This window comes from Macaca fascicularis, chromosome 13 (genome assembly GCF_037993035.2).
Source record: "Macaca fascicularis isolate 582-1 chromosome 13, T2T-MFA8v1.1".
Lineage (NCBI taxonomy): Eukaryota > Metazoa > Chordata > Mammalia > Primates > Cercopithecidae > Macaca > Macaca fascicularis.
Window position 1 is genome coordinate 73,082,423 of NC_088387.1, and position 8,706 is coordinate 73,091,128.

The 8,706-nt window shown below is 42.1% G+C and overlaps 1 pseudogene; it reads left to right on the plus strand.

Annotated features, from left to right (window-relative positions):
• The first annotated feature begins 7,104 nt into the window (after nucleotides 1-7,104).
• On the plus strand, nucleotides 7,105-8,427 carry LOC102134358 (C-terminal-binding protein 2 pseudogene; annotated as a pseudogene).
• Nucleotides 8,428-8,706: the final 279 nt, after the last annotated feature.

Here is an 8,706-nt window from a genome sequence, read left to right on the forward strand (position 1 = left end):
GGAGTTATATACTATCAGCCATATGTTATCACAAGACGATTCACTGATTTAAAAACTTCATCCTCTGCTGCAATCAACCCCACCACCCACATCCTCGCACACATTCATCTGCCCCAAAGGTTCTCCTAGTTCACTGCCCCATGTTCCAGGACTCCTTTCTCGCTCAGCTGGTGGGCTTACCCCCCTTTCTACAGAGCATTTCCTGCCCTTGGTCTTTATTTCTCAATTTCTCAATGAGATTACTTTAGAAGTTAAGATGAGAGTATCAGCTGCCATTATTACATATAATAATATTTTGGTCAGAAACCAGAGAATGACCTCATATTGCCCAGTTAATTACCCCTAGTCCCTCCCAACAAAGTTCTAGGAAGGTATTCACAGAAAACAAATGCAGAATGGAAATCAGGGTACCATTTTATTCTCAGCTGCATAAGAATGCTCTATGCTTGTGCATAGCTCTAATTAAAGGCTGAGTTGGATCAATGTTCAAGGTCAAAGAAAGGACCCCTATTTACTCTCTCCCTTTTCTAAATATTACAACTAAGATACTCATACTAACAAGTGCGAATGAGATAAACAGCTGAGACCATTAAAAAGGGTAAAAAGATTGGGTGCTGATCTTTTTAGACATAATTAACCCCACTCCACCCCTCCCTTTGAAGCTAATCAAAGTCTCAGGCTTTGACCAATCACCTGAGCAGAAGGGAGATGAAACCGCAAACCCGACAAGGAGAGAGGTAAAAGTATTCAACCCCATCTTTGTTGCCAAACTTGGCATTATAGCTTAATCCATTGGATTGATGGGCTAATCCAGTATCAGTCACAAAATGTGGCTGTCACCCTTGAGGGAAGAGCCAAAAAACTCTTGGGAAAATCTTGTTCAAAAAACCATTGTGTGAATCAGATGAGAAGACAGGCTCATCATCAGCTCACTGCTGGTTAAAATCGTGTCCTTGGTGCATTGCCTCACCTGTGAAAATCTGCATTTTGAAAAAGGACTGCAGGAGGAGGCTCAAAGGAATTCATTGCTATCCTTGCAAAGTCAAGCAGGAAGAAAAGCCCACGTAGGACACATTTTTGACCAGGGGGGTTTTCAAGAGCCTCTCAAAAATCACATACCATAGATTACTTTCATCTTTCTCTTCATCTCTTCATTGTTCTTTTCAGGCTAGACCTGAGATAATTTTATAAGAAAAGCTGATTCAAGGAAAAAAAAATCATAAAATATTTTCACTATCATTGCTACCAATCAAGCATGACCAAAGTTCAAACTTTATTCCCAGGTTTTCCCCAAAATGTTATCTCAAACACTGATTTGTAGTCTGTTTTCTACCATTTAACAGCAAAAAGTTAAAGAGAATATTACTTTTTTTTCTAGGGGAAAACAATAGATTGTTACATCTTATAAATCAGATTTTTAAAAATGAAGACTATGGATGTGATCACTTAAATGCCAGCTGAAGTAGAGAAAAATGAGAGAGGGAAATTTTCTAGTCACAGGAGTGGTAGACTTTCTTCTTCTGAGTCAGCCACGCTGAGGGACGTTCCTAGTCACTGCCAGATGCCATCATTCCCTGGCCCTCCTACGGGAACCTTGAAATGATCATTTGAACATGATGGCAAAGAGTGGCGGGAGCATAGTGGTCCCATCTTGATCTCAGAGGAGGCTGCAACATTTCCTACTCTCAGAGATTGCAACATTTCCTACTAATTGTCTTGCAAAAAAAAAAAAAAAAAAAGATACAAAATTATGCAAAAGTGGCAAGAACAAAGAGAAACAAAAAGAAAATCCACTTTCAGCAAAACTGGAAGACAGTTAAAACCTCAGATCCCTGCCTTGAATGTTTGTGTCCCTCCAAAATTCATGCTGAAACTTAATCTCCAATGCAACAGTACTAAGAGGTGGGGGCTTTAGGGGGTGATTAGGTCATGAGGGCTCCTCCCTTGTGAATAGGATTAGGAACATTTTTCAATGGAGGAAACTAGCTTGGCCTAGTTTGCCCTTCCAGCTTCTATCATGTGAGAACACAGCAACGAAGCATCATCTTCGAAGCAAAGACTGGGCCTTCACCAAGCATCAGACCTACTTGTGCCTTAATCTCAGACTTCCCAGCCTCCACACTGTGAGAAATAGATTTCTGTTATTTATAAATTACCCAGTCTCGGGCATTTTGTTATAGTAACACAACAGACTAGGATAAAAACTGATACTGAGTGTGGGATGTTGTTATAATAAATAACTAAAAATGTGGATGGATGTGCCTTTGGAACCGGGTAATGGGCAGAGGCTGGAAGAGTTTGGAGGAACAGGCAAGAAAAAGCCTGAATTGCTGTGAATGGAGCATTGAGGGAGATTCTGGTGAGGGCTCAGAAGAGGAGAGTTGTAGAAAAAGCCTCATTTCTCTCAGATTATCTAAGTGGTTGTGAACAGAATGTTGGTAGAAATAAAGACACTAAAGACCATTCTAATGAGGTCTTAGATGGAAATAAGTATTAACATATGATATTGGAGACTGAACGAAAGGCCATCCTTGTTATAAAGTGGCAAAGACCGAATTGTGTCCTTGACTGAATGGTGTCTTTGTCCTAGTGTTTTGTGGAAGATGAAACTTAAGAGTGAAGAACTAGGATACTGGGCAGAAGAAATCTCTAAGGCCGGGCGCGGTGGCTCAAGCCTGTAATCCCAGCACTTTGGGAGGCCGAGGCGGGCGGATCACAAGGTCAGGAGATCGAGACCACAGTGAAACCCCGTCTCTACTAAAAATACAAAAAATTAGCCGGGCGCGGTGGCGGGCGCCTGTAGTCCTAGCTACTCGGGAGGCTGAGGCAGGAGAATGGCGTGAACCCGGGAGGCGGAGCTTGCAGTGAGCTGAGATCCGGCCACTGCACTCCAGTCTGGGCGACAAAGCGAGACTCTGTCTCAACAAAAAAAAAAAAAAAAAAAAAAAAAAATCTCTAAACAAAGTATTGAAGGGGCTGCATGGCTGTTACTTCACTACTTATAGTAAAATGCAGAAAGAGAAAAACTAAAGGCACAATTTTTAACCAAAAGGGATGCTGAACTTAATTGGGAAATTCTCAGCCTGTAAAGTAAAAATGAGAAAACACATTCTGGAGAGAACACCAAGGATGTAGCTAAGCAAACATTTTGATAGGGAGATTAGTATAAATAGAAGAAAGTTGGGTGCTTTCATCAAGATGATGGAAGAATGACCTGAAAGGTATTTTGGAGATGTTTGAGGCTACCACTCTCACCATAGGTCAGAGTACCAGGGCTTTGAAAGCAGAATGGTTTCAAGGGGCGAGCCCAGGGTAGCATGGGACTTGGGACTTGCTGCCTAGAGCCACCCCAAGTTTCTGCTCCACACATGCTAATGCAGCAATCCTTAGCTACCCTGGGTGTGGCTTGGGCTGCCATTCCAGAGGGCACAAGCTATAAGCCTTGGTGGTGTCCACAAGGTACTGATTCTGCAGGTGCAGAGTGCACAAGTTGAGGAGGCATGGTTACCACCACCTAGATTCCAAATGGTGCCTTGGAGAGAGCTGGGGCGCAGGCAGAGAACTTCCACAGAGATGGGCCACCACAGAGCATCCCCATTAAGGCAATGCCCATTACAGCTATGGGGTCAGGGCCACTGCAGAGAGCCTCCACTAAGGGGATTCCCTATGAAGCCTTAGGGGTGTGGCTTCCCCCAAGACTGAACAACTGTAGATCCACCAATGTCCAAGTGTAGCCCAAGAGAGCTACAGGTTCTAGGCCTCAACCCATGAGAGCTATAGCATGGACTGTACCCAGCAATGCCATGGAACAGAGTCCCCTGAAGCCTTAGGAACACAATCCCCATCCAAGTATCTAAAAATTAGGACATGGAGTCAGAGATTATTTTTGAGCCCCAAGATTTAATGCTGTTTGCCTTGTTAGGTTTTAGACTTACGTGAGACTTGTTACCCCTTTTTTCCTTCCTATTTCTCCCAGTTAGAATGAGCATGTCTATCCTATGCCTGTTCCAACATTGTATCTTGGAAGCATATAGCTTGTTTGATTTCATAGGCTCACAGCTGGAGGGGAATTTGCCCCAGAATGATTAATACCTTGAGTCTCAGCCATATCTGATTTAGATGATATTTAGATAAGACTCTGAACTTCAGACTTTTGAATTCAATCTGCAATGAGTTAAGACTTTAGGGGCTACTGAGATAGAAAGAATGTGTTTTGATTATGTGAAAGACTTCAACTTTGGGGGGCCAGGGGTGAAATGCTATGGTTTCAAAGTCTGTGTGCCTCCAAATATCATGTTCAAACTTAATCTCCAATGCAGCAGTATTAAGTGGTAAAGCCTTTAGGAGGTGATTAGGTCATGAGAGCTCCTCTTTTGTGAATGAAATTAAGGCCTTTAAAGGGGCTTTATACAGCATTTGACCCTTTTTGCCCTTTTGTTTCTTTGGCTATGTGAGGACACAGCATTAGTCCCCTCCAGAGGGCATAGCAACAAAAAGCTATCATGGAAGCAGAGACCAGAGAGACCAGACTCTCACCACTGAACCTGCCAGTGCCTTGATCCTAGACTTCCCAGACTCCAGACTATGAGATACAAATTTCCATCATCTATAAATTACCCAGTCTCAAGTATTCTGTGATAGCAGCACAGACAGACACCGATATACACACCACCTCTCCCTACAAAAATTCAAGAGCTGCAAACAACAACTGTAATTTAGAAGAGGCCATGCAGGAAGGAGCCGGAAAACAGATTCCAGAGAGAAAGACTAAACTGCAGCTTCCAAAAAGTGTGAAACAACATATACTCCTTGAAAGTGAGGGGCACACACTGTGATGCCAATTTTAGTTTGTAATAGGAAGAACAGGGATATGCAAACTGAGGGTATACCTGTGACATCCAAGAAACAGGGGAAGCTGGGATAAATGAAGAAACATATGTTTTCCATCTGTGTCTATGGCATCAGAAGAAGATAGAGAAATGTATTTAAAATAATAGTAAATTAAAAGTAATAGAGCTATCTTCATTGAGTGAAGACTAAATGAAATTACACACAAAATCCTGGATCATAGAAAAAAATAACTAATCTGAATAGCCTTGCTCCTCCCTTACACATCTAGTGGGTCAAGAAATGTTTGCCTCTTTTAAAGCTGAGTAATTTTTTTAAAAAAGCATAGAATTTATACAAAGGTAAGAGGAGAAAAAAGAAAAGAATAAAGAAAAGCAAATGCTTTCTAAAGAAAAGCAAAGAATATAGAACAGTGCCACGGAGAAAAGGAAAATTGTAATAGAAATTTAAAAGAACTAAAAAACAATGTTCTCTGTTAGACATGAACACAAAGCTCATATGCAAGAACTCAAGGAAGAAAGAGCAAAACAGGAAGAGCTAATTATGGGCTGGAAGCATTCAGAAAAGAAGAAAAAAAAATAGAGCCCTCACAGAAATAAAAGCAAAATTAGAAGGAGCAAAAGGGAAAATAAACACCAGTTAACACAGTATGAGACATAAAAAGGAGACATGAAGGAAAGAAAAAAAAAAAGTGGAAATAAAGTTTAAAAGACTTCAGAGAAGGAAATTGATATGGAAGACAGTTAAAGGATATCCAGAATAAAGAATGAGAATGTCCAAAAAAGAGCAAAGAAAAACTGAAAGACTTAATATACAAATGGACAATATCAAGACCATATATACAAACACAACTATGACCTACACTCTGCAGTGACCAGGGAACCAAATAACAACCCCTGTAGGAACTGGCCCAAAACAGCTAGGACTTAGTCAAGAACTATCAGCTTCCTTAATTCTGTGTTCTCCTCCACCCCTGCAACCCTCCCCACCCACTTCCAATTAAGAACAGCCTGAGAAAGTCAAATACACTCCCCAAACCAATCACAAAACACATCACTTCTAGTTAGGCAACTGTCTAGGTTAAACAACAACAACAACAACAATAGAGTCACAAAGTCAACAGGGAAAATAGCCTGGCCTCACATTTCTTTGTAGCAATGTTCAGTGGTAGAAGAGAGTAGCACAACACCTATGAAACCTTCTGAAAAGAAGGTGAGATCCAAGGATTTTTATATTCTTTGAAACTGTGATTTAGGTTTAAATAAAATGGACAAATTGGATTATTTGCATAAGCCCTCTTATTTGCAAGAGGAATCTACTAGAAGCCAAACGCCATCCAACCAAAAGATTACTAGAAAAGTTATGACAAAAAGACAAGTAAAACAAAGACCCCTTTGCTTAAATGGATTACCAAACTTAAAACAAATGCCAAGTGAAGTGACAGAACAAAATGCGAATGTTATATGCCCTGACAATGTAGAATTATTATAACTAACAAAAATCAACAGAGGAAGAAAAAAAGATGAGAGGCATGGTAGATACAGTGATTCTGCTGAGGATAAAGGATAAGCTTTAAAAAAGTCAAATCAAAGACCTAATTATATAGAACAATACAAAAGCAAATAGTAAGAAGATAATATAATTGTAGTACCAGGAGGCAGAGCAGGAAACAGAGAGGAAAAGATATGCCCTCATTCTATCCATTGGCCATAGGAGAAAATCAATAGGTACTAAATGAAGAAATAGAGGATTGGGATGTTATATTTGTTATACTAATAAATGTGAAAGAGTTAAACCCACCTCTTTATAAAGACATTCAGAATATACCACAACATAAAATTGAATTCTGTGCTGAATATAGATTCTCATAAAAGCTGAAAATAATAGAATGGACAAAAGCATGTTAGGCAAATGCATACAAAAAGAAGAAAATCACAATCTGAATATTATACAAAATTAAATTCAGGCTAAGAAGTATTTAACAAGTCAGGGAAGGGTATTTTATAGTACCATAGGGTACAAATTTCAATGAGGATAAAATAATGTGAATATATATGAGCTCTAGAGTAATACAAAGCAAAATCTTTAGGACATTCAAAGTGAAGGAGAGAGAAAAATCACATCAGGCTACAGAGTTAGTGGACAGGTTTATACTGGGTTCATAGTGGCGTCATGCACGCAGACTCCCGCGAGTTCCTCTAAGTTCTTACAGGATTGCTTTGCCTGTTGATCTGAGATTTGCACAGTTCCATAAGAATGGCCCTTGTGGATAAGCACAAGGTCAAGAGGCAGTGATTGGACAGAATCTGTGAAGGTATCCGCCCCCAGGTCCTGAACGGCCCCGGGCACCACACCCCCTGTGGTGCTGCTGGACCACCGCAACTGCACCGTGGACATGCCCATCCTGAAGGACCTGGCCACCGTGGCCTTCTCTTATGTACAGTCCACGCAGGAGATCCACCATAAGGTTTTAAATGAAGCCGTGGGCGCCATGACATGCCACAAAATCACCTTCGCCAGGGAGGACCTGGAGAAGTTCAAGGCCCTGAGAGTGACTGTTGCGGATAGGCACTGGCCATGACAATGTGGACATCAAGGCTGCCTGTGAGCTCGGGATTGCTGTGTGCAACATCCGTTCCGAGCCAAGGAAGAAACAGCCAACTCCACCATCTGCCACATTCTCAATCTGTACCAGAGGAACTGTGGCTATACTAGGCACTGCGGGAAGGCACGCAGGTACAGAGCATGGAGCAGAGGTGGATCAGGAGCGGCCGGCATCCCTGGGAAGACGCTGGGCCTCATCCGCTTCAGTGGCACGGAGTAGGCGATTGCAGTTCAAGCCAAGGCCTTCGGATTCAGTGTCTTATTTTATAACCCCTACTTGCAGGATGGGATAGAGCAGCCCCTGGGCCTGCAGAGGGTCTATGCCCTGCAGGATTTGCTGTATCAGAGTGACCACCTCTCCATGCACTGCAGTTTCAGTGAACATAACCACAACCTCACCAATGACTTTACTATAAATCAGATGAGGGAGGGAGAATTCCTTGTGAAGGCAGCCCGTGGTAACTTGGTGGACAAGAAAGCCTTAGGACAGGCCCCCAAGGAAAGCAGGATAGAGGGGCAGCCCTCGACATGCAGGAATCAGAGCCCTTTAGCTTTATTCAGGGTCCGTTGAAAGATGTACCAAATTTCATCTGTACTCCCCATACTGCCTGGTACAGAAAGCAGGCGTCGCTGGAGATGAGAGGCAGCTGCCACCGAGATCTGCTGAGCCATCACAGGTTGCATTCAGAAAGCTTAAGAAACTGTGTGAACAAGGAATTCTTTGTCACATCAGCGCCTTGGTCAGTAATAGAACAGCAAGCAATTCATCTCGAGCTCAATGGTGCCACATACAGGTATCTGCCAGGCATCGTGGGCGTGGCTCCAGGAGCTCTCCCTGCAGCCAAGGAAGGGATCATCCTTGGAGGCATCCCAGTGACTCACAACCTCCACACAGTGGCACATCCTTCCCAAGCTCCCTCTCCCAACCGGCCCACAAAACGCAGGGACAATCGAGAGCACCCCAACGTGCAATAGCGGAGAATGCCAAAAGGTAATCCTTCTGATATACTTGGGACCAAGAGACAGTGAAAAAAATAGATAAAATAAAATAATTTGACAGTCTTTTTAACTGATTCTGGACATATGCATCATTGATGTTGCAGTGTTAAAACTACAAGAGCTAGAAAACTGAAAATGTCATCTGCTTACGGAAGTGCTGAAAGACTAGGATGTGATTTATTAACAACCAACTTCTGTTATTGTGTGTTAAGTTTTTCATCTGTCCATCAAATCACACAAAATAAACAGAGCTTT